This window comes from Xyrauchen texanus, chromosome 9 (genome assembly GCF_025860055.1).
Source record: "Xyrauchen texanus isolate HMW12.3.18 chromosome 9, RBS_HiC_50CHRs, whole genome shotgun sequence".
NCBI lineage: Eukaryota > Metazoa > Chordata > Actinopteri > Cypriniformes > Catostomidae > Xyrauchen > Xyrauchen texanus.
The window spans coordinates 3,617,273-3,643,799 of NC_068284.1; the positions used below are offsets into that span (position 1 = coordinate 3,617,273).

The 26,527-nt window shown below is 39.1% G+C and overlaps 1 protein-coding gene across 3 annotated transcripts in view; it reads left to right on the plus strand.

Annotated features, from left to right (window-relative positions):
* LOC127649807 (zinc finger protein 239-like) overlaps nt 1-26,527 on the plus strand; it is a 128,976-nt gene that overhangs the window by 24,666 nt on the left and 77,783 nt on the right. The window lies entirely within an intron of this gene.

Genomic DNA, 26,527 nt, shown 5'->3' on the forward strand with positions numbered 1-26,527 from the left:
CCTGTTGTTATAAAAACAAATATTATCACTGACAAGAAGAAAAAGAACTGTCTCTGCATATTTTAAAAAAAACTGCTTTAGGAAAACATTACAATCTAATAATAATAAAATTATCAAGCTCTTATGGCATATATGTAGTCTGCTAATAGGAGTAAGAGGGGGAAGCTTGGAACAGTAAATCCACCCCTGTTGTTATAAAAACAAATATTATCACTGACAAGAAGAAAAAGAACTGTCTCTGCATATTTAAAAAAAAAATTGCTTTAGGAAAACATTACAATCTAATAATAATAATAATAATTAAAGCTGCGAGCAGCGATGACGGGCCCAAGCCGGTGGCACCGCCACCCCTGTGCCTTTAGGGTTGCTGTGCACGATGGGCAATAACGTAACCTCGCTTTGACTGTCGAGAAGAAGATGTGTGCTGTAGAGCTCCAACGAACATTCGCAACGACAGCTCTCGACCTAGTTAGAAGCATTTCTTGTTTGCATGACATGTGGACTTAATAAATCCTTATCTTGAGCCAAATAAACAAGCTGACATTCAGTACAACCTGTGTCTTTTGTTTAGAACACATACAAATGTTATTTATGTACCGTTTTTGTACGGTACATAAATAAATAAAGCACCATTTTTGAAGACTGCGCATGTGCTGAACGTGCTCTACTATGTAAGAACGAGCCGATTATTGAATCTGGAAATGGGTGGGGCCTGTAACACCTTTAGGAACCAAACGTGCAACACTCATAAATACCGGTTGTAAATCACATTCCCTCACTCGTCTTTGAGATGGCTTCACGTGTTTGGATCGTCGGCAGTTCCATCATCCGCACACCGCATACTCGCTTCTGTGAGCAGCGCCTGGACGGAAACCTCGGTCTTCAGTGTGAGATCACCTGGGACGGCAGAGGAGGCAGACTCTGGGAGCAGCTGTTTCCAGATCTGCGCTCTCTCAGGGCCAAAGCTACAGCTCCAGATATTCTCATTATTCACCTGGGAGGGAACAGTTTGTGTCGGGTGGGCCGCAACCGCCTCGATTTTCTTCGGGAAATAAAGAGTGACCTGACCGAAGTCTTACAAATGTTTCCCAGAACCAGGCTGGTGTTTTCTGGCATTTTACCCCATCTAAATTGGAGAGGACAGACTGGCAGGACTGGCTATGGCATTGAACGAAGCCGGCGGTGGATCAACGGCGCCATGTCTGGCTTCTTGGCAGAGAGGCAGATGCGCTGCATTCACCACAGAAACATCGGCTTGTTCCATCTGTGCAGAGACGGAGTCCACCTGAGTCCAGAGGGAAACCAGCTTCTGCCGAGCAACCTCCCGAGAAGCTCTGCAGGTGGAACTCAGAAGATGAAGCAACAAATGTCCTTTTAAGGGCAGCAACAATGGCTCTTTTAAGAGCCACATTCACTCATTCAAATAAAAAGCATTTTCCAAGTGTGTGAAATTCGTTGTTCCTCACCTTACTTGATGTCAGGTTTCAGATGACTTGTTTTTAAATAAAAATGTCGATTCCTCTTATCCATTCCTTTGTAAGCATTTCAATATAACTTTCAAACCATTTAAGAATCGTGCGCTGTTTTCTGTGCTGACCACAATCCAAAACGTGCCATAAAGCAGCAGTGCTCAAACTTTTTTGTTTTGGTTTATTTATATAAAGACACAGAGAATATTACTTGCCTTACCTGATTAGAATTATAAAAAAAAATAACTAGGGAATCACTAAAACGAGAGAATTATTCTTATTTGATGATACTCTCAAAACATTCCACAACAAATCCTTGAAATTGAATGATATTCAGAACAGAACACGTAATAAAAAAACGCTCTCTTTACAATCAAAATGTTTTTACATTTGCGATGTATTTGGATGCTAAACTATTCTTTATTATAGGCTTTGTACTTTACTCACGCTCCAATACCGACGTAGAAAATCATCCACTTTACATGCGCAAAAATATGTTTGGAAACATCACAGTGGAGCAGTGCTTACTGTGAATGATACGAATTGTACTACTGACTATTTAAACTAGGGCTGGGCGATATGGCAAAATATATTATCACGATATTTTTTTCCATATTGATCGATATCGATATTTGTTACGATATATAATTTAATAATGCTGCCCGTTTGAAAAGTATACTGATAATGATGCCTGAAGAAACCAGAAGGTTCAATAGTTGAACTATATAGTTTATTAACATAAATAAATAACAATGCAAACATTTAACTGTGCAAACATGGATTGGTTGAGAATATATTTTGTTATAAAAGAATATTGATAAACTTTAAATCTAAATGTTAACATTTTACTTTTAGCAAACATGCTTTATCTGCCTTGACAAAACAATGCAAGTTAGCTTGCCTTGTAACTGATTATAAAATATCAAACTAAAAGCTGTGACTACAGTACTATCACATCAAATTTCTTTGGCAGGGCAGCAAACATTTCAAAATGTTTGCAGAGGTACAACCCAGACAACAAATGTAAACAAGTGAACCACAAAGTCCCTGGCAGATTTAAGTACTTAACTGTCAGATAAATAAAATATTAATTGTGTACTGGTTTTAAATATCTCAAATGTTTTAGAGGTAGCAATCTGAGTAAAAAGTGCAAAATGTAAACATTGTAAACCAGTCACTATGCTACACCTTTTAGGTAGTGCTCATGTAACCCTAATTACCCTATTATAGGTTTTTTGCCAGAAAGACTAGTCTGCAAAACTTTTGGACGGAGTAACATTAACATGGGCCCGCATTTTCATACTCTCGGTGTGGTCGCTGGGATGGTACCTTTTCAGGTGACCGAAAAGGTTTTATTTGTGTTTCCCGTCTTGGTTATCACCGACCGACGGCATATTTCGCGAGACCGTCTTTATTTGCGCGTCGTCGCTTTTCAGATATCCAAACCACTTCCATATAATTGACGTCTTGTTACCTTTTTTGTCAACAATTTCCTCAGCTTTGGAGGATAGTTCGAGTTCGTCGTTTCCACTCATTTTTTCTTTACACTCACTTTCTTCACTGCCGGTAGCTCAAACAGTGCTCTGCTAGCAAATGGGCGTGTACTTAGACGCTACAAGCCAAAATCTGCGTTCTGACTGGCTGTTGTCCGTTTATTTCTGCTTTGTAATAGGCTGTTAGGTCTATCCATATCGAGTAAACATGTCAAAAGTTTATCATCGTAGTCTAAATAAATATTATCGCGATGCCATATCGAGATCGTTTTATCGCCCAGCCCTAATTTAAACAGAGTAATTTTTATATGTTAGGTTTACTATTTTATTATTATATTTTATTGCGGATATAATGAACAGGCTGCGATGTCAAGATTGCAATGATGGAGTGTGTGTGTGTGTGTATTTGTAACCTTAAGTAATCATGGTTTATTTATTCATTTATTTATTCATTTGTTCTTTTATTTATTTATTATTTAACATGCATGTGTGCATTATTAAAAGTACCATTGCAGCAACGAGAACGGGTCTGAGCCAAATTATGTTAAAGACGTGTTCTGGTGACTGGCGTGTTTTTAAACCAATCAGATAAGAGTAAATCGAGAGTTAGCGATTAGCTCATCTGATTGGCTACATGAAGAAGGTGGACCCGCCCTCCACTTCGCGACTCCCGTTGGAACTACGTCATTTCAACAACAAATGGTAGATTTATCAGAAAATTAATCAGAAAGAAAATCAATCGCACAGATCGCAAAACAATAATTATAAAAGTGGTTGTTTGCTGCCATTTTTTTTTGTTTTCTTAAAAATGTAAAACACAAGCATATATGTTTTATCACAGGTTTACAATAAAAATAAGAGTGTGATTTCAAAGCATTTTGAAATTTGATCATCATTCTCGGACGTTTTGATACGTTCGGATCGATCAGCCCATCCCTACTTTCTTTAGACATATGTTTCATGTGTTGGTTTTAATAAAGACTCGGAGTACTCATAAAACTCACAGAACGAAATATGCGTCACACTTCACTGCGTTCTCAACATGTACAAGTGTTCTTCATACGTTAAAACAACGAGAATACAGAAAATAGGCTTAGAACTCCACCTAGTGGTTATATTATAGAATTAAAGGAGAAATTACATGAGACAGCTTTATAACTGAAATGGCTTTAACTGAAATAGACTAAAGTTTAATATAACTATTCTGATAAGTGTATATTTCCAACATCATGTTTGTGTTATCAGTTTCTGTAAGTTTTTGTGACGTGTTTCAGAAAGATAATGGCTTAGACAGAGCAATAGTTTATTTTCATCTTAACCGGACATTGAAGTTGATCACTGCAATAATTCATAATTCAATATATTGATACCCGATTTCTTTATCAACTGTTTGTTCAATTGAGACATAAGGGGTGATTTCAAAGCATTTTGAAAGTGACACACTTCCTTCTGCCAGTTGGTGGCGCTATAACTTTGACTCACAGTAGTCACATCCATGTGACACACTGCTGAAGTTTCATCGAGATCAGTTAATATATGCAAAAGTTATAACACACTTCCTTGCTTTTATGCTTCCTTTGTGTGCTTTTTGGAGCTTCAAAGTTCATTTGCAATGTGTTCCACATTCAAACCAAAATATCTGACTCTAGGTCAAAGTATGAAACCAATACCCCACTTTTGTCTGAAGGTGGCGCTACTGAGCCCCTGCACCAGGCATCAAAAAAGAAAATTCAAGTTTGAGGAGCTGCCACAACAACAGTATTTAAGATATCAATAATCCTTTCACACGTCTACATCTGCCGGGTGTTTACATTGTACACATAAAGTTTGAAGTAAATCGTGTAACAATAAGTGGGTGATTTTAAAGTATTTTGAAAGTGACACACTTCCTTCTGCCAGTTGGTGGCGCTATAACTTTGACTCACAATAGTCACATCCATGCGATCGGCCTCTTACAGCTGAACACACCGCTGAAGTTTCATCGAGATCAATTAATGTATGCAGAAGTTATAACACTCTGACTGTTTCTCATTTCTCGCCATCATTTCGTTTCCTCGCCACGGCCAAACCGTTAGAGATATCAAAAATCTGCCGGCAATTTTTCATGCTCAATGTCTTGACATCATGCTGACCGAGTTTGGTGGCGATTGGTGGAATTCTCTGGGAGGAGTATTCCAAATTCCATTGCGTGCGTTTTTCAAACAACCCTAAATAGACGGTTTCCTGTTGGTCTGGGGTAAAAAGTAAAAGTATGAAGGATATATGAAACGATGAGATCTATATGTGTACCCAGTTTCATATTATTACATGCAAGCGTGTTTGAGTTATAGACCAAGTTTTCGGACCCTGTTCCAGGGGCGCTGTCGAGCCCCCTGCCACGCTCGGGTACCAGCTTCAGCCCGGCCCTAATGACCGCAGGTTCTGACCCGTGTGCAAAGTTTCAAGAGTTTTTGAGCATGTTAAGAGCCCCAAAAGTGCCCCGTAAGTCGTAAAAAAAAATAATAATAATAATAATAATAATAATAATCCTAACGAAAACAATAGGGTCCTACGCACTTTGTGCTTGGGCCCTAATAATAATCCTAACGAAAACAATAGGGTCCTACGCACTTTGTGCTTGGGCCCTAATAATAATTAAAGCTGCGAGCAGCGATGACGGGCCCAAGCCGGTGGCACCGCCACCCCTGGGCCTTTAGGGTCGCCGCGCACGACGGGCAATAACGTAAGCTCGCTTCGACCGTCGAGAAGATGTGTGCAAATTCCAAGAAATCCACATTCAAACCAAAATATCTGACTTTCTGTTGGTCTGTTTGTTCACTTGAGACATAAGGGGGTGATTTAAAAGCATTTTGAAAGTGACACACTTCCTTCTGCCAGTTGGTGGCGCTATAACTGACTCACAATAGCAACATCCATGCGATCGGCCTCTTACAGCGAACACACTGCTGAAGTTTCGTCGAGATCAATTAATGTATGCAGAAGTTATAACAGACTTCCTGTTTCTCTTACTGCCTTCTGCCAGTTATTATAGGCTTTGTACTTTACTCACGCTCCAATACCGACGTAGAAAATCATCCTCTTTACATGCGTAAAAATATGCTTGGAAACATCACAGTGGAGCGGTGCTTACTGTGAATGATACTGAATTGTACTACTGACTATTTAAACAGAGTAATTTTTATATGGTAGGTTTACTATTTTATTATTATATTTTATTGCGGCTATAATGAACAGGCTGCAATGTCAAGATTGCAATGATGGAGTGTGTGTGTGTGTGTATTTGTAACCTTAAAGGGGTCATATAATGCCATTTTTGTACAAGTTAATATGAATCTTTAGGGTCTAAATGAAAACTTTGTAATATACTTTTATTAAAAATTCTCATTAGTATTTTAAGAAAACACTAATTTTAACTGCTCAAAAACAGCTCCGTTTTCAGCACGCCGTTTCAGTGCATATGACTTTAAATGATAATGAGGTTTGGTCACCCTGCCCCTCCCTCCGTTCTGGGGGAATTCTAGTCTTGAATCATATGCATTTGCAAGATGTAAACAGTATTTTGCCAGTATTGTGTTACCATTCATCTTCATGCAGTTATAACTGTTTTTTTGACATTACTTCTTAATCAGTAACATACAAGTAAACCAGGTGTAACTTAGTGTTACCATGTTAACTGTAACACCTGCGTACACAGTTTTTAATAACACAATAACCATAACGCGTTGTTCATTATAAACGTGGGATTATGAATTATATTGAGAACGTCGTAACGTTATGGAAAACATGCCGTAATGTACCCTGAGTGTAAACATTAGCCACATGCAGTTTAGCGTTGTTTTGGTTAAACTCACCTCTGAATGCCGCTTTACCTGCAGTTGAGCGTTGTTAAACTCACCGATGAATGGGGTTGTACACCACAATGAGCGTTGTTAAACTCACCGATGAATGCGGTTGCCTATGAACGCGCTAAACCTTTGCTGAGAGGGCACTTTGATATCAGATTGTGAGGGTTTTTAAACATAAAAAAACTGTTGGAGGGCCAGATAAAGATGATCTGGGGGCCACCATTATACTAGCCCTACCATAGATCATTTATTGTAGCCTATTCCTTTTTATTTTTATTTATTGCAGTCTCGACCCATTCGCAGCAGACCATTGCGGTGAGCTTACCCAAGACGTCAAATTTCAACGCTACAGGCTCCGGTTCAGAGATATATAGAAGTCTATCGGACTACCCTGCACGCTATGTTTGCTCTCCTGATCACAACAGAAGTGACGTAGATAGTGACGTGTGCAAAACTGTCCCAATTCTGCTTTTCACAGCTTGGGCCCTTAGCGACTTACTCCGCTAAGTGCACTTTCAACAAGTGTCCACTTCGAGGAAGGCCTTAGGGCATAGTGTGCATATTGGGACAGGGCCTTCCTGTTTTCGGTCGAAGTCCACAGTAGTCGATTGTCGAGTTAACACGCACGATCATTGGTAACTAAGCAATTCAAGAGAACGCTCCCATTTAAGTCAACAGGGTGCAACAGAGTTCTCAACAGAAAATACCACTCTAATCACCCTTTTGCTAATGAAAAAATAATAATCTATAAACAAAGTCGTAACAGCTAAAATAATTTTAGCTCAAATTTATTTATTTGCTAAAATAAAACATTTACTTACTTTCACATGTTTCATTAAGTCCTCGGCAGTTGCATGACCCATGAACTGGGATCCCAGGTATCTTGACTGCACCTGCCCGCCCTCCCAAAAACGTACGTGCAGGTCCAGCTGTTTCGTTTTGGTGGTGCGATTAAGACTTTCGTCGAACATCAGCACGAACGGTCCCGTGATTTTGGAAATTAGTCATCATCCGCTATTCCAAAGCCGTAATGGCTGATGGCTGTCGTTTGCTGGAGACCCTTCACAGCAGTTAGATGTTTTTCACTTTTGAATGAGACTCCAGCGCCCGTACACCCAACATTCCCAATTTAATAGCTTTCTTGCATAAGCAGTAGGCTTCAAATGCGTTATTTGCAACTGGCTTTAACCAAGCACCGAAACTCAGATTTTTCAAGCCAAGTATCGCTAAACTTGCACTTCCTCATAGCTGAATAAAATCCGTTTAACGTCTTTCTGTGGTATCCGAGAGACTCGCGCCAATAACACGAAAGCTCAAAGCTGATTGGCTGTTGCATGTTGGTCTATTTTGTAGTCATAATACAGCGAATTATATTTGGACTAGCTGAAATAAGAAACTACAACACCACGGAATTAAAAAAAAAAACATTCCAAAGCGCTATGGGAGCATTTAAATGAGATTTACATGGACGTAGGAAAATTAAGACCTGTTAAAAATTATTTAAGACCTAGAACACAATACTTCAGCAAATTTAAGACTTTTTAAGGCCTTAAATTGTGATTTTGAAATTTTAGACTTTTTAAGACTTTTTAAGACCCCGTGAAACCCTGTTCTGAGTAACATCACCAAAGCAATGACGCTCACGACTCCCGTTGAAGTATCCAGCATCTCTAAGGTCTGCAAATAACTCCATCCAGAACTGAGACCTATATACATTTTTAAGAGTCCTCAAGCTGATGTTTACACCGTGTACAGCGTACGAGTGGCCCTCGTTAAAATATTGAACGCTAATGATGCAGTATGTCTTGTTTTTCCGTCTGGTCCGCGTCTTTTAAAAACTCCAAACACCGTTCTCAACAGTCAACACGTACAAGTCTTCTTCTTACGTTAAAACAACGAGAATACAGAAAATGTGCTTACACCTCCACCTAGTGGTTATATTATAGAATTAAAGGAGAAATTACATATGAGACAGCTTTATAACTGAAATGGCTTTAACTGAAATAGACAAGTTTAATATAACTATTCTGATAAGTGTATATTTCCAAAATCATGTTTGTGTTATCCGTTTCTGTAAGTTTTTGTGATGTGTTTCAGAAAGATAATCGCTTAGACAGAGCAATAGTTTATTTTCATCTTAACCGGACATCACAGTTGATCACTGAAATAATTCATAATTCAATATATTGATACCCGATTTCTTTATCAACTGTTTGTTCAATTGAGACATAAGGGGGTGATTTCAAAGCATTTTGAAAGTGACGCTATAACTTTGACTCACAATAGTCACATCCACGCGACCGCCTCTTCCAGTGAAGAAACTGCTGAAGTTTCATCGAGATCAAGTAATGTATGCAGAAGTTATAACACACTTCCTTGCTGTTTAAGCTGCATTTATGTGCTTTTTTGAGCTTCAAAGTTCTTGTGCAATGTGTTCCACATTCAAACCAAAATATCTGACTGTAGGTCAAAGTATGAAACCAATACCCCACTTTTGTCTGAAGGTGGCGCTACTGAGCCCCTGCACCAGGCATCAAAAAAGAAAATTCAAGTTTGAAGAGCTGCCACGACAACAGTATTTAAGATATCAATAATCCTTTCACACGTCTACATCTGCCGGTGTTTACATTATACACATAAAGTTTGAAGTAAATCATGTAAAAATAAGTGGGTGATTTTAAAGCATTTTGAAAGTGACACACTTCCTTCTGCCAGTTGGTGGCGCTATAACTTTGACTCACAATAGTCACATCCATGCGATCGGCCTCTTACAGCGAACACACCGCTGAAGTTTCATCGAGATCAATTAATGTATGCAGAAGTTATAACACTCTGACTGTTTCTCGTTTCTCGCCATCATTTCGTTTCCTCGCCACGGCCAAACCGTTAGAGATATCAAAAATCTGCCGGCAATTTTTCATGCTCAATGTCTTGACATCATGCTGACCGAGTTTGGTGGCGATTGGTGGAATTGTCTGGGAGGAGTATTCCAAATTCCATTGCGTGCGTTTTTCAAACAACCCTAAATAGACGGTTTCCTGTTGGTCTGGGGTAAAAAGTAAAAGTATGAAGGATATATGAAACGATGAGATCTATATGTGTACCGAGTTTCATATTATTACATGCAAGCGTGTTTGAGTTATAGACCAAGTTTTCGGACCCTGTTCCAGGGGCGCTGTCTAGCCCCTGCCACGCCCGGTACCAGCTTCAGCCCGGCCCTAATGACCGCAGGTTCTGACCCGTGTGCAAAGTTTCAAGAGTTTTTGAGCATGTTAAGAGCCCCAAAAGTGCCCGTAAGTCGTAAAATAATAAAATAATAATAATAATTAAAGCTGCGAAGCAGCGCATGAGCGGGCCCAAGCCGGTGGCACCGCCACCCCCGTGCCTTTAGGGTTGCTGTGCATGATGGGCAATAACGTAACCTCGCTTTGACTGTCGAGAAGAAGATGTGTGCTGTAGAGCTCCAACGAACATTCATAACGACAGCTCTCGACCTAGTTAGAAGCATTTCTTGTTTGCATGACATGTGGACTTAATAAATCCTTATCTTGAGCCAAATAAACAAGCTGACATTCAGTACAACCTGTGTCTTTTGTTTAGAACACATACAAATGTTATTTATGTACCGTTTTTGTACGGTACATAAATAAATAAAGCACCGCTTTTTGAAGACTGCGCATGTGCGAACGTGCTCTACTATGTAAGAACGAGCCGATTATTGAATCTGGAAATGGGTGGGGCCTGTAACACCTTTAGGAACCAAACGTGCAACACTCATAAATACCGGTTGTAAATCACATTCCCTCACTCGTCTTTGAGATGGCTTCACGTGTTTGGATCGTCGGCAGTTCCATCATCCGCACACTGCATACTCGCTTCTGTGAGCAGCGCCTGGACGGAAACCTCGGTCTTCAGTGTGAGATCACCTGGGACGGCAGAGGAGGCAGACTCTGGGAGCAGCTGTTTCCAGCTCTGCGCTCTCTCAGGGCCAAAGCTACAGCTCCAGATATTCTCATTATTCACCTGGGAGGGAACAGTTTGTGTCGGGTGGGCCGCAACCGCCTCGATTTTCTTCGGAAATAAAGAGTGACCTGACCGAAGTCTTACAAATGTTTCCCAGAACCAGGCTGGTGTTTTCTGGCATTTTACCCCGTCTAAATTGGAGAGGACAGACTGGCAGGACTGGCTATGGCATTGAACGAAGCCGGCGGTGGATCAACGGCGCCATGTCTGGCTTCTTGGCAGAGAGGCAGATGCGCTGCATTCACCACAGAAACATCGGCTTGTTCCATCTGTGCAGAGACGGAGTCCACCTGAGACCAGAGGGAAACCAGCTTCTGCCGAGCAACCTCCGAGAAGCTCTGCAGGTGGAACTCAGAAGATGAAGCAACAAATGTCCTTTTAAGGGCAGCAACAATGGCTCTTTTAAGAGCCACATTCACTCATTCAAATAAAAAGCATTTTCCAAGTGTGTGAAATTCGTTGTTCCTCACCTTACTTGATGTCAGGTTTCAGATGACTTGTTTTTAAATAAAAATGTCGATTCCTCTTATCCATTCCTTTGTAAGCATTTCAATATAACTTTCAAACCATTTAAGAATCGTGCGCTGTTTTCTGTGCTGACCACAATCCAAAACGTGCCATAAAGCAGCGGTGCTCAAACTTTTTTGTTTTGGTTTATTTATATAAAGACACAGAGAATATTACTTGCCTTACCTGATTAGAATTATAAAAAAATAACTAGGGAATCACTAAAACGAGAGAATTATTCTTATTTGATGATACTCTCAAAACATTCCACAACAAATCCTTGAAATTGAATGATATTCAGAACAGAACACGAATAAAAAACGCTCTCTTTACAATCAAAATGTTTTTACATTTGCGATGTATTTGGATGCTAAACTATTCTTTATTATAGGCTTTGTACTTTACTCACGCTCCAATACCGACGTAGAAAATCATCCGCTTTACATGCGTAAAAATATGCTTGGAAACATCACAGTGAGCGGTGCTTACTGTGAATGATACTAATTGTACTACTGACTATTTAAACTAGGGCTGGGCGATATGGCAAAATATATTATCACGATATTTTTTCCATATTGATCGATATCGATATTTGTTACTGATATATAATTTAATAATGCTGCCCGTTTGAAAAGTATACTGATAATGATGCCTGAAGAAACCAGAAGGTTCAATAGTTGAACTATATAGTTTATTAACATAAATAAATAACAATGCAAACATTTAACTGTGCAAACATGGATTGGTTGAGAATATATTTTGTTATAAAAGAATATTGATAAACTTTAAATCTAAATGTTAACATTTTACTTTTAGCAAACATGCTTTATCTGCCTTGACAAAACAATGCAAGTTAGCTTGCCTTGTAACTGATTATAAAATATCAAACTAAAAGCTGTGACTACAGTACTATCACATCAAATTTCTTTGGCAGGGCAGCAAACATTTCAAAATGTTTGCAGAGGTACAACCAAGACAACAAATGTAAACAAGTGAACCACAAAGTCCCTGGCAGATTTAAGTACTTAACTGTCAGATAAATAAAATATTAATTGTGTACTGGTTTTAAATATCTCAAATGTTTTAGAGGTAGCAATCTGAGTAAAAAGTGCAAAATGTAAACATTGTAAACCAGTCACTATGCTACACCTTTTAGGTAGTGCTCATATGTAACCCTAATTACCCTATTATAGGTTTTTTGCCAGAAAGACTAGTCTGCAAAACTTTTGGACGGAGTAACATTAACATGGGCCCGCATTTTCATACTCTCGGTGTGGTCGCTGGGATGGTACCTTTTCAGGTGACCGAAAAGGTTTTATTTGTGTTTCCCGTCTTGGTTATCACCGACCGACGGCATATTTCGCGAGACCGTCTTTATTTGCGCGTCGTCGCTTTTCAGATATCCAAACCACTTCCATATAATTGACGTCTTGTTACCTTTTTTGTCAACAATTTCCTCAGCTTTGGAAGATAGTTCGAGTTCGTCGTTTCCACTCATTTTTTCTTTACACTCACTTTCTTCACTGCCGGTAGCTCAAACAGTGCTCTGCTAGCAAATGGGCGTGTACTTAGACGCACAAGCCAAAATCTGCGTTCTGACTGGCTGTTGTCCGTTTATTTCTGCTTTGTAATAGGCTGTTAGGTCTATCCATATCGAGTAAACATGTCAAAAGTTTATCATCGTAGTCTAAATAAATATTATCGCGATGCCATATCGAGATCGTTTTATCGCCCAGCCCTAATTTAAACAGAGTAATTTTTATATGTTAGGTTTACTATTTTATTATTATATTTTATTGCGGATATAATGAACAGGCTGCGATGTCAAGATTGCAATGATGGAGTGTGTGTGTGTGTGTATTTGTAACCTTAAGTAATCATGGTTTATTTATTCATTTATTTATTCATTTGTTCTTTTATTTATTTATTATTTAACATGCATGTGTGCATTATTAAAAGTACCATTGCAGCAACGAGAACGGGTCTGAGCCAAATTATGTTAAAGATGTGTTCTGGTGACTGGCGTGTTTTTAAACCAATCAGATAAGAGTAAATCGAGAGTTAGCGATTAGCTCATCTGATTGGCTACATGAAGAAGGTGGACCCGCCCTCCACTTCGCGACTCCCGTTGGAACTACGTCATTTCAACAACAAATGGTAGATTTATCAGAAAATTAATCAGAAAGAAAATCAATCGCAAAGATCGCAAAACAATAATTATAAAAGTGGTTGTTTGCTGCCATTTTTTTTGTTTTCTTAAAAATGTAAAACACAAGCATATATGTTTTATCACAGGTTTACAATAAAAATAAGAGTGTGATTTCAAAGCATTTTGAAATTTGATCATCATTCTCGGACGCTTTGATACGTTCGGATCGATCAGCCCATCCCTACTTTCTTTAGACATATGTTTCATGTGTTGGTTTTAATAAAGACTCGGAGTACTCATAAAACTCACAGAACGAAATATGCGTCACACTTTACTGCGTTCTCAACAACATGTACAAGTCTTCTTCATACGTTAAAACAACGAGAATACAGAAAATAGGCTTAGAACTCCACCTAGTGGTTATATTATAGAATTAAAGGAGAAATTACATGAGACAGCTTTATAACTGAAATGGCTTTAACTGAAATAGACTAAAGTTTAATATAACTATTCTGATAAGTGTATATTTCCAACATCATGTTTGTGTTATCAGTTTCTGTAAGTTTTTGTGACGTGTTTCAGAAAGATAATGGCTTAGACAGAGCAATAGTTTATTTTCATCTTAACCGGACATTAAAGTTGATCACTGCAATAATTCATAATTCAATATATTGATACCCGATTTCTTTATCAACTGTTTGTTCAATTGAGACATAAGGGGTGATTTCAAAGCATTTTGAAAGTGACACACTTCCTTCTGCCAGTTGGTGGCGCTATAACTTTGACTCACAGTAGTCACATCCATGTGACACACTGCTGAAGTTTCATCGAGATCAGTTAATATATGCAAAAGTTATAACACACTTCCTTGCTTTTATGCTTCCTTTGTGTGCTTTTTGGAGCTTCAAAGTTCATTTGCAATGTGTTCCACATTCAAACCAAAATATCTGACTCTAGGTCAAAGTATGAAACCAATACCCCACTTTTGTCTGAAGGTGGCGCTACTGAGCCCCTGCACCAGGCATCAAAAAAGAAAATTCAAGTTTGAAGAGCTGCCACAACAACAGTATTTAAGATATCAATAATCCTTTCACACGTCTACATCTGCCGGGTGTTTACATTATACACATAAAGTTTGAAGTAAATCGTGTAACAATAAGTGGGTGATTTTAAAGCATTTTGAAAGTGACACACTTCCTTCTGCCAGTTGGTGGCGCTATAACTTTGACTCACAATAGTCACATCCATGCGATCGGCCTCTTACAGCGAACACACCGCTGAAGTTTCATCGAGATCAATTAATGTATGCAGAAGTTATAACACTCTGACTGTTTCTCGTTTCTCGCCATCATTTCGTTTCCTCGCCACGGCCAAACCGTTAGAGATATCAAAAATCTGCCGGCAATTTTTCATGCTCAATGTCTTGACATCATGCTGACCGAGTTTGGTGGCGATTGGTGGAATTCTCTGGGAGGAGTATTCCAAATTCCATTGCGTGCGTTTTTCAAACAACCCTAAATAGACGGTTTCCTGTTGGTCTGGGGTAAAAAGTAAAAGTATGAAGGATATATGAAACGATGAGATCTATATGTGTACCGAGTTTCATATTATTACATGCAAGCGTGTTTGAGTTATAGACCAAGTTTTCGGACCCTGTTCCAGGGGCGCTGTCGAGCCCCTGCCACGCCCGGGTACCAGCTTCAGCCCGGCCCTAATGACCGCAGGTTCTGACCCGTGTGCAAAGTTTCAAGAGTTTTTGAGCATGTTAAGAGCCCCAAAAGTGCCCCGTAAGTCGTAAAAAAAAAATAATAATAATAATAATAATAATAATTAAAGCTGCGAAAGCAGCTGCATGACTGGGCCCTAAGCCGGGTGGCACCGCCACCCCCGTGCCTTTAGGGTTGCTGTGCACGATGGGCAATAACGTAACCTCGCTTTGACTGTCGAGTAGAAGATGTGTGCTGTAGAGCTCCAACGAACATTCGCAACGACAGCTCTCGACCTAGTTAGAAGCATTTCTTGTTTGCATGACATGTGGACTTAATAAATCCTTATCTTGAGCCAAATAAACAAGCTGACATTCAGTACAACCTGTGTCTTTTGTTTAGAACACATACAAATGTTATTTATGTACCGTTTTTGTACGGTACATAAATAAATAAAGCACCGTTTTTGAAGACTGCGCATGTGCTGAACGTGCTCTACTATGTAAGAACGAGCCGATTATTGAATCTGGAAATGGGTGGGGCCTGTAACACCTTTAGGAACCAAACGTGCAACACTCATAAATACCGGTTGTAAATCACATTCCCTCACTCGTCTTTGAGATGGCTTCACGTGTTTGGATCGTCGGCAGTTCCATCATCCGCACACTGCATACTCGCTTCTGTGAGCAGCGCCTGGACGGAAACCTCGGTCTTCAGTGTGAGATCACCTGGGACGGCAGAGGAGGCAGACTCTGGGAGCAGCTGTTTCCAGCTCTGCGCTCTCTCAGGGCCAAAGCTACAGCTCCAGATATTCTCATTATTCACCTGGGAGGGAACAGTTTGTGTCGGGTGGGCCGCAACCGCCTCGATTTTCTTCGGGAAATAAAGAGTGACCTGACCGAAGTCTTACAAATGTTTCCCAGAACCAGGCTGGTGTTTTCTGGCATTTTACCCCGTCTAAATTGGAGAGGACAGACTGGCAGGACTGGCTATGGCATTGAACGAAGCCGGCGGTGGATCAACGGCGCCATGTCTGGCTTCTTGGCAGAGAGGCAGATGCGCTGCATTCACCACAGAAACATCGGCTTGTTCCATCTGTGCAGAGACGGAGTCCACCTGAGACCAGAGGGAAACCAGCTTCTGCCGAGCAACCTCCGAGAAGCTCTGCAGGTGGAACTCAGAAGATGAAGCAACAAATGTCCTTTTAAGGGCAGCAACAATGGCTCTTTTAAGAGCCACATTCACTCATTCAAATAAAAAGCATTTTCCAAGTGTGTGAAATTCGTTGTTCCTCACCTTACTTGATGTCAGGTTTCAGATGACTTGTTTTTAAATAAAAATGTCGATTCCTCTTATCCATTCCTTTGTAAGCATTTCAATATAACTTTCAAACCATTTAAGAATCGTGCGCTGTTTTCTGTGCTGACCACAATCCAAAACGTGCCATAAAGCAGCGGTGCTCAAACTTTTTTGTTTTGGTTTATTTATATAAAGACACAGAGAATATTACTTGCCTTACCTGATTAGAATTATAAAAAAATAACTAGGGAATCACTAAAACGAGAGAATTATTCTTATTTGATGATACTCTCAAAACATTCCACAACAAATCCTTGAAATTGAATGATATTCAGAACAGAACACTAATAAAAAAACGCTCTCTTTACAATCAAAATGTTTTTACATTTGCGATGTATTTGGATGCTAAACTATTCTTTATTATAGGCTTTGTACTTTACTCACGCTCCAATACCGACGTAGAAAATCATCCGCTTTACATGCTAAAAAATATGCTTGGAAACATCACAGTGGAGCGGTGCTTACTGTGAATGATACTGAATTGTACTACTGACTATTTAAACTAGGGCTGGGCGATATGGCAAAATATATTATCACGATATTTTTTTCCATATTGATCGATATCGATATTTGTTACGATATATAATTTAATAATGCTGCCCGTTTGAAAAGTATACTGATAATGATGCCTGAAGAAACCAGAAGGTTCAATAGTTGAACTATATAGTTTATTAACATAAATAAATAACAATGCAAACATTTAACTGTGCAAACATGGATTGGTTGAGAATATATTTTGTTATAAAAGAATATTGATAAACTTTAAATCTAAATGTTAACATTTTACTTTTAGCAAACATGCTTTATCTGCCTTGACAAAACAATGCAAGTTAGCTTGCCTTGTAACTGATTATAAAATATCAAACTAAAAGCTGTGACTACAGTACTATCACATCAAATTTCTTTGGCAGGGCAGCAAACATTTCAAAATGTTTGCAGAGGTACAACCAAGACAACAAATGTAAACAAGTGAACCACAAAGTCCCTGGCAGATTTAAGTACTTAACTGTCAGATAAATAAAATATTAATTGTGTACTGGTTTTAAATATCTCAAATGTTTTAGAGGTAGCAATCTGAGTAAAAAGTGCAAAATGTAAACATTGTAAAGCAGTCAGTATGCTACACCTTTTAGGTAGTGCTCATGTAACCCTAATTACCCTATTATAGGTTTTTTGCCAGAAAGACTAGTCTGCAAAACTTTTGGACGGAGTAACATTAACATGGGCCCGCATTGTCATACTCTCGGTGTGGTCGCTGGGATGGTACCTTTTCAGGTGACCGAAAAGGTTTTATTTGTGTTTCCCGTCTTGGTTATCACCGACCGACGGCATATTTCGCGAGACCGTCTTTATTTGCGCGTCGTCGCTTTTCAGATATCCAAACCACTTCCATATAATTGACGTCTTGTTACCTTTTTTGTCAACAATTTCCTCAGCTTTGGAAGATAGTTCGAGTTCGTCGTTTCCACTCATTTTTTCTTTACACTCACTTTCTTCACTGCCGGTAGCTCAAACAGTGCTCTGCTAGCAAATGGGCGTGTACTTAGACGCACAAGCCAAAATCTGCGTTCTGACTGGCTGTTGTCCGTTTATTTCTGCTTTGTAATAGGCTGTTAGGTCTATCCATATCGAGTAAACATGTCAAAAGTTTATCATCGTAGTCTAAATAAATATTATCGCGATGCCATATCGAGATCGTTTTATCGCCCAGCCCTAATTTAAACAGAGTAATTTTTATATGTTAGGTTTACTATTTTATTATTATATTTTATTGCGGATATAATGAACAGGCTGCGATGTCAAGATTGCAATGATGGAGTGTGTGTGTGTGTGTGTGTATTTGTAACCTTAAGTAATCATGGTTTATTTATTCATTTATTTATTCATTTGTTCTTTTATTTATTTATTATTTAACATGCATGTGTGCATTATTAAAAGTACCATTGCAGCAACGAGAACGGGTCTGAGCCAAATTATGTTAAAGACGTGTTCTGGTGACTGGCGTGTTTTTAAACCAATCAGATAAGAGTAAATCGAGAGTTAGCGATTAGCTCATCTGATTGGCTACATGAAGAAGGTGGACCCGCCCTCCACTTCGCACTCCCGTTGGAACTACGTCATTTCAACAACAAATGGTAGATTTATCAGAAAATTAATCAGAAAGAAAATCAATCGCAAAGATCGCAAAACAATAATTATAAAAGTGGTTGTTTGCTGCCATTTTTTTTGTTTTCTTAAAAATGTAAAACACAAGCATATATGTTTTATCACAGGTTTACAATAAAAATAAGAGTGTGATTTCAAAGCATTTTGAAATTTGATCATCATTCTCGGACGTTTTGATACGTTCGGATCGATCAGCCCATCCCTACTTTCTTTAGACATATGTTTCATGTGTTGGTTTTAATAAAGACTCGGAGTACTCATAAAACTCACAGAACGAAATATGCGTCACACTTCACTGCGTTCTCAACAACATGTACAAGTCTTCTTCATACGTTAAAACAACGAGAATACAGAAAATAGGCTTAGAACTCCACCTAGTGGTTATATTATAGAATTAAAGGAGAAATTACATGAGACAGCTTTATAACTGAAATGGCTTTAACTGAAATAGACTAAAGTTTAATATAACTATTCTGATAAGTGTATATTTCCAACATCATGTTTGTGTTATCAGTTTCTGTAAGTTTTTGTGACGTGTTTCAGAAAGATAATGGCTTAGACAGAGCAATAGTTTATTTTCATCTTAACCGGACATTGAAGTTGATCACTGCAATAATTCATAATTCAATATATTGATACCCGATTTCTTTATCAACTGTTTGTTCAATTGAGACATAAGGGGGTGATTTCAAAGCATTTTGAAAGTGACACACTTCCTTCTGCCAGTTGGTGGCGCTATAACTTTGACTCACAGTAGTCACATCCATGTGACACACTGCTGAAGTTTCATCGAGATCAGTTAATATATGCAAAAGTTATAACACACTTCCTTGCTTTTATGCTTCCTTTGTGTGCTTTTTGGAGCTTCAAAGTTCATTTGCAATGTGTTCCACATTCAAACCAAAATATCTGACTCTAGGTCAAAGTATGAAACCAATACCCCACTTTTGTCTGAAGGTGGCGCTACTGAGCCCCTGCACCAGGCATCAAAAAAGAAAATTCAAGTTTGAGGAGCTGCCACAACAACAGTATTTAAGATATCAATAATCCTTTCACACGTCTACATCTGCCGGGTGTTTACATTGTACACATAAAGTTTGAAGTAAATCGTGTAACAATAAGTGGGTGATTTTAAAGTATTTTGAAAGTGACACACTTCCTTCTGCCAGTTGGTGGCGCTATAACTTTGACTCACAATAGTCACATCCATGCGATCGGCCTCTTACAGCGAACACACCGCTGAAGTTTCATCGAGATCAATTAATGTATGCAGAAGTTATAACACTCTGACTGTTTCTCATTTCTCGCCATCATTTCGTTTCCTCGCCACGGCCAAACCGTTAGAGATATCAAAAATCTGCCGGCAATTTTTCATGCTCAATGTCTTGACATCATGCTGACCGAGTTTGGTGGCGATTGGTGGAATTCTCTGGGAGGAGTATTCCAAATTCCATTGCGTGCGTTTTCAAACAACCCTAAATAGACGGTTTCCTGTTGGTCTGGGGTAAAAAGTAAAAGTATGAAGGATATATGAAACGATGAGATCTATATGTGTACCCAGTTTCATATTATTACATGCAAGCGTGTTTGAGTTATAGACCAAGTTTTCGGACCCTGTTCCAGGGGCGCTGTCGAGCCCCCTGCCACGCCCGGTACCAGCTTCAGCCCGGCCCTAATGACCGCAGGTTCTGACCCGTGTGCAAAGTTTCAAGAGTTTTTGAGCATGTTAAGAGCCCCAAAAGTGCCCCGTAAGTCGTAAAAAAAATAATAATAATAATAATAATAATAATAATAATCCTAACGAAAACAATAGGGTCCCACGACTTTGTGCTTGGGCCCTAATAATAACCTAACGAAACAATAGGGTCCTACGACTTTGTGCTTGGGCCCTAATAATATTAAAGCTGCGAGCAGCGATGACGGCCCAGCCGGTGGCACCGCCACCCTGGGCCTTTAGGGTCGCCACGCACGACGGGCAATAACGTAAGCTCGCTTCGACCGTCGAGAAGATGTGTGCAAATTCCAAGAAATCCACATTCAAACCAAAATATCTGACTTTCTGTTGGTCTGTTTGTTCACTTGAGACATAAGGGGTGATTTAAAAGCATTTTGAAAGTGACACACTTCCTTCTGCCAGTTGGTGGCGCTATAACTGACTCACAATAGCAACATCCATGCGATCGGCCTCTTACAGCGAACACACTGCTGAAGTTTCGTCGAGATCAATTAATGTATGCAGAAGTTATAACAGACTTCCTGTTTCTCTTACTGCCTTCTGCCAGTTATTATAGGCTTTGTACTTTACTCACGCTCCAATACCGACGTAGAAAATCATCCTCTTTGCATGCGTAAAAATATGCTTGGAAACATCACAGTGAGCGGTGCTTACTGTGAATGATACTGAATTGTACTACTGACTATTTAAACAGAGTAATTTTTATATGGTAGGTTTACTATTTTATTATTATATTTTATTGCGGCTATAATGAACAGGCTGCAATGTCAAGATTGCAATGATGGAGTGTGTGTGTGTGTGTGTGTATTTGTAACCTTAAAGGGGTCATATAATGCCATTTTTGTACAAGTTAATATGAATCTTTAGGGTCTAAATGAAAACTTTGTAATATACTTTTATTAAAAATTCTCATTAGTGTTTTAAGAAAACACAAATTTTAACTGCTCAAAAACAGCTCCGTTTTCAGCACGCCGTTTCAGTGCATATGACTTTAAATGATAATGAGGTTTGGTCACCCCGCCCCTCCCTCCGTTCTGGGGAATTGTAGTCTTGAATCATATGCATTTGCAAGATGTAAACAGTATTTTGCCAGTATTGTGTTACCATTCATCTTCATGCAGTTATAACTGTTTTTTTTACATTACTTCTTAATCAGTAACATACAAGTAAACCAGGTGTAACTTAGTGTTACCATGTTAACTGTAACACCTGCGTACACAGTTTTTAATAACACAATAACCATAACGCATTGTTCATTATAAACGTGTGATTATGAATTATATTGAGAACGTCGTAACGTTATGGAAAACATGCCGTAATGTACCCTGAGTGTAAACATTAGCCACATGCAGTTTAGCGTTGTTTTGGTTGAACTCACCTCTGAGTGCTGCTTTACCTGCAGTTGAGCGTTGTTAAACACACCGATGAATGGTGTTGTACGCCACAATGAGCGTTGTTAAACTCACCGATGAATGCGGTTGCCTATGAACGCTTAAACCTTTGCTGAGAGGGCACTTTGATATCAGATTGTGAGGGTTTTTAAAAATAAAAAAACTGTTGGAGAGTCAGATAAAGATGATCTGGGGGCCACCATTATACTAGCCCTGCCATAGATCATTCATTGTAGCCTATTCCTTTTTATTTTTATTTATTGCAGTCTCGACCCATTCGCAGCAGACTAAAAACGTACGTGCAGGTCCAGCTGTTTCGTTTTGGTGGTGCGATGAAGACTTTCGTCGAACATCAGCACGAACGGTCCCGTGATTTTGGAAATTAGTCATCATCCGCTATTCCAAAGCGCGTAATGGCTGATGGCTGTAGTTTGCTGGAGACCCTTGACAGCAGTTAGATATTTTTCACTTTTTGAATGAGACTCCAGAGCCCGTACACCCAACATTCCCAATTTAATAGCTTTCTTGCATAAGCAGTAGGCTTCAAATGCGTTATTTGCAACTGGGTTTAACCAAGCACGAAATTCAGATTTTTCAAGCCAAGTATCGCTAAACTTGCACTTCCTCATAGCTGAATAAAATCCGTTTAACGCCTTTCTGTTGTATCCGAGAGACTCGCCAATAACACTAAAGCTCAAAGCTGGCTGTTGCATGTTGGTCTATTTTGTAGTCATAATACAGCTGAATTATATTTGGACTAGCTGAAATAAGAAACTACAACACCACGGAAGTAAAAAAAGAAACATTCCAAAGCGCTAGGGAGCATTTAAATGAGATTTACATGGACGTAGGAAAATTAAGACCTGTTAAAAATTATTTAAGACCTAGAACACAATACTTCAGCAAATTTAAGACTTTTTAAGGCCTTAAATTGTGATTTTGAAATTTTAGACTTTTTAAGACTTTTTAAGACCCCGTGGAAACCCTGTTTTTTTTTTTTTTTTTTTTTTTTGTAGAGTATTTTTTTATTGTATCACCAAAGCAATGACGCTCACGACTCCCGTTGAAGTATCCAGCATCTCTAAGGTCTGCAAATAACTCCATCCAGAACTGAGACCTATATACATTTTGAAGAGTCCTCAAGCTGATGCTTACACCGTGTACAGCGCACGAGTGGCCCTCGTTAAAATATTGAACGCAATGATGCAGTATGTCTTGTTTTTCCGTCTGGTCCGCGTCTTTTAAAATCTCCAAACACCGTTCTCAACAGTCAACACGTACAAGTGTTCTTCTTACGTTAAAACAACGAGAATACAGAAAATGTGCTTAGACCTCCATCTAGTGGTTATATTATAGAATTAAAGGAGAAATTACATATGAGACAGCTTTATAACTGAAATAGACAAGTTTAATATAACTATACTGATAAGTGTATATTTCCAACGCCATGTTTGTGTTATCCGCTTCTGTAAGTTTTTGTGACGTGTTTCAGAAAGATAATCGCTTAGACAGAGTAATAGTTTATTTTCATCTTAACCGGACATCACAGTTGATCAGTGAAATAATTCATAATTCAATATATTGATACCGATTTCTTTATCAACTATTTGTTCAATTGAGACATAAGGGGGTGAATTCAAAGCATTTTGAAAGTGACACACTTCCTTCTGCCAGTTGGTGGCGCTATAACTTTGACTCACAGTAGTCACATCCATGTGACACACTGCTGAAGTTTCATCGAGATCAGTTAATATATGCAAAAGTTATAACACACTTCCTTGCTTTTATGCTTCCTTTGTGTGCTTTTTGGAGCTTCAAAGTTCATTTGCAATGTGTTCCACATTCATACCAAAATATCTGACTCTAGGTCAAAGTATGAAACCAATACCCCACTTTTGTCTGAAGGTGGCGCTACTGAGCCCCTGCACCAGGCATCAAAAAGAAAATTCAAGTTTGAAGAGCTGCCACAACAACAGTATTTAAGATATCAATAATCCTTTCACACGCCTACATCTGCTGGGTGTTTACATTATACACATAAAGTTTGAAGTAAATCGTGTAAAAATAAGTGGGTGATTTTAAAGCATTTTGAAAGTGACACACTTCCTTCTGCCAGTTGGTGGCGCTATAACTTTGACTCACAATAGTCACATCCATGCGACGGCCTCTTACAGCGAACACACCGCTGAAGTTTCATCGAGATCAATTAATGTATGCAGAAGTTATAACACTCTGACTGTTTCTCGTTTCTCGCCATCATTTCGTTTCCTCGCCACGGCCAAACCGTTAGAGATATCAAAAATCTGCCGGCAATTTTTCATGCCCAATGTCTTGACTTCATGCTGACCGAGTTTGGTGGCGATTGGTGGAATTGTCTGGGAGGAGTATTTCACATTCCATTGCGTGCGTTTTTCAAACAACCCTAAATAGATGGTTTCCTGTTGGTCTGGGGTAAAAAGTAAAAGTATGAAGGATATATGAAACGATGAGATCTATATGTGTACCGAGTTTCATATTATTACATGCAAGCGTGTTTGAGTTATAGACCAAGTTTTCGGACCCTGTTCCAGGGGCGCTGTCGAGCCCCCTGCCACGCCCGGTACCAGCTTCAGCCCGGCCCTAATGACCGCAGGTTCTGACCCGTGTGCAAAGTTTCAAGAGTTTTTGAGCATGTTAAGAGCCCCAAAAGTGCCCCGTAAGTCGTAAAAAAAATAAAATAAATAATAATAATAATAATAATAATAATAATCCTAACGAAAACAATAGGGTCCTACGCACTTTGTGCTTGGGCCCTAATAATAATCCTAACGAAAACAATAGGGTCCTACGCACTTTGTGCTTGGGCCCTAATAATAATAATCCTAACGAAAACAATAGGGTCCTACACACTTTGTGCTTGGGCCCTAATAATAATAATAATAATAATAATCCTAACGAAAACAATAGGGTCCTACGCACTTTGTGCTTGGGCCCTAATAATAATAATAATCCTAACGAAAACAATAGGGTCCTACGCACTTTGTGCTTGGGCCCTAAATATAGCTGCATGCAGCGATGGCGGGCCCAAGCCGGTGGCACCGCCACCCCCGTGCCTTTAGGGTCGCTGTGCACGATGGGCAATAACATAACCTCGCTTTGACTGTCGAGAAGATGTGTGCTGTAGAGCTTGCATCAGTGTGGGCTCTGCAAAAGTGCGCATCGAGGGCACATATCAACCACAAAGTATGCAAGAATATGTAACGAGGCACACGTGCCAGGTCTTGTGTGTCACACTTGTATAAGGTTCAATATAATTCGATATGGGCCAACTGATCAGAAGATAAGGAGCGGCTACTGGAGAGAGGGAAACAACACAGCAGGTAGGTGAAAACCAAGAGCTTTTTTTACTGGTTGGAATCTTGTATTCGTTGAAGAAATTCCTAATTGCAATTTGTATGGAGCATGTAAATCTCAATACTGTAATTTGACAACATACAATGTATGATAATGCTTACAATCAAATCTCTTTTTGAAATTCCAGGAAGTTGGACTCATTAACTCAAACAAATCAACTCAATTGACAACAGTTGTCATATACTTTGTATGAAAATGAAATAATAAAATGAAACTTGGAAAACTCAGACTCAGTTTGGTTATGACCCAATAACATTTTTAGAAACAATAAACAATGTTCTTAAAACAACATATTGCAACTTAATAACTCAAATCACTCTTTCAATTTAAAATGTAACAGTCTTTTCAGCCAAATGAATCAAATGTTCAAAATCCACTGAATTGATTCAGTTAGTGTCAGTTCAGAGTCAAATGACTCGGATCAAAAGAGTTTTTGACTCTTTAGAATCGTTCAGTTCAGAATCGATGTCTCTCCGTTCAAAGCTCGAGGAAAAATATGCAAAAACAAAGTCTCGGTCCAATTTGTCCGAAAACAAAAAGGTTTCTCATACCAGTTTCGATGAGTTCAAGATCAAAGTTCAATCAAATGGTCTCCGTGGGTGGCTCGCCTTTTACATACGCTCATATGCGTTGCACGTATCCAGGATGTTGATCACAATTTCTCGGAAGAAACAAACATACAACAAAAAAAACAGCCTTGCAAAAACACAAGGCAGAACAATAATTAATCTTCCATTCAAACACTTTCATCAACAAATATCATGTATACACTTCAAACAACGCATTAACTCAATATCTTGACACTTACACACAACATTGTCACTTTTCATCGACTCGTTTGCATCTTCACATGTGATTAGCTTTAGCCCAACGTGCAAATTAACACTAGCTCACACACTATGCACAAGCGGCCTATATGAACTCTAATGTCACACTACTGATTTGCCGCTGCGTTTGCAACAGTTTCTTGTAAAATGTCAAGTCAATAAACAAAAAAAACAACTCACCAAGGCAAGAATTTCACATCTTATTTTGCAAGAAGATCATTTGCGGTGCTTTTTGGCGCTCCGTGTATCTACATCGGTTTTTATTCTCGACTTTGGCGTCAGCTCTTCAAAGTTATCACTTTCACTCAAATGTAATATTTTGATTGCATTCAAGTTTCTTTTCCTCAATATCTACTTTTTAATGAGGAGTATCTGCTTCGTCAGACTCGCTCGCTCTCTCCCAATGTTTTTTTGACAACAGCAGTGTGGCCCGCGCAGTCTCAGTGAGCTGCTACCACTGGCTC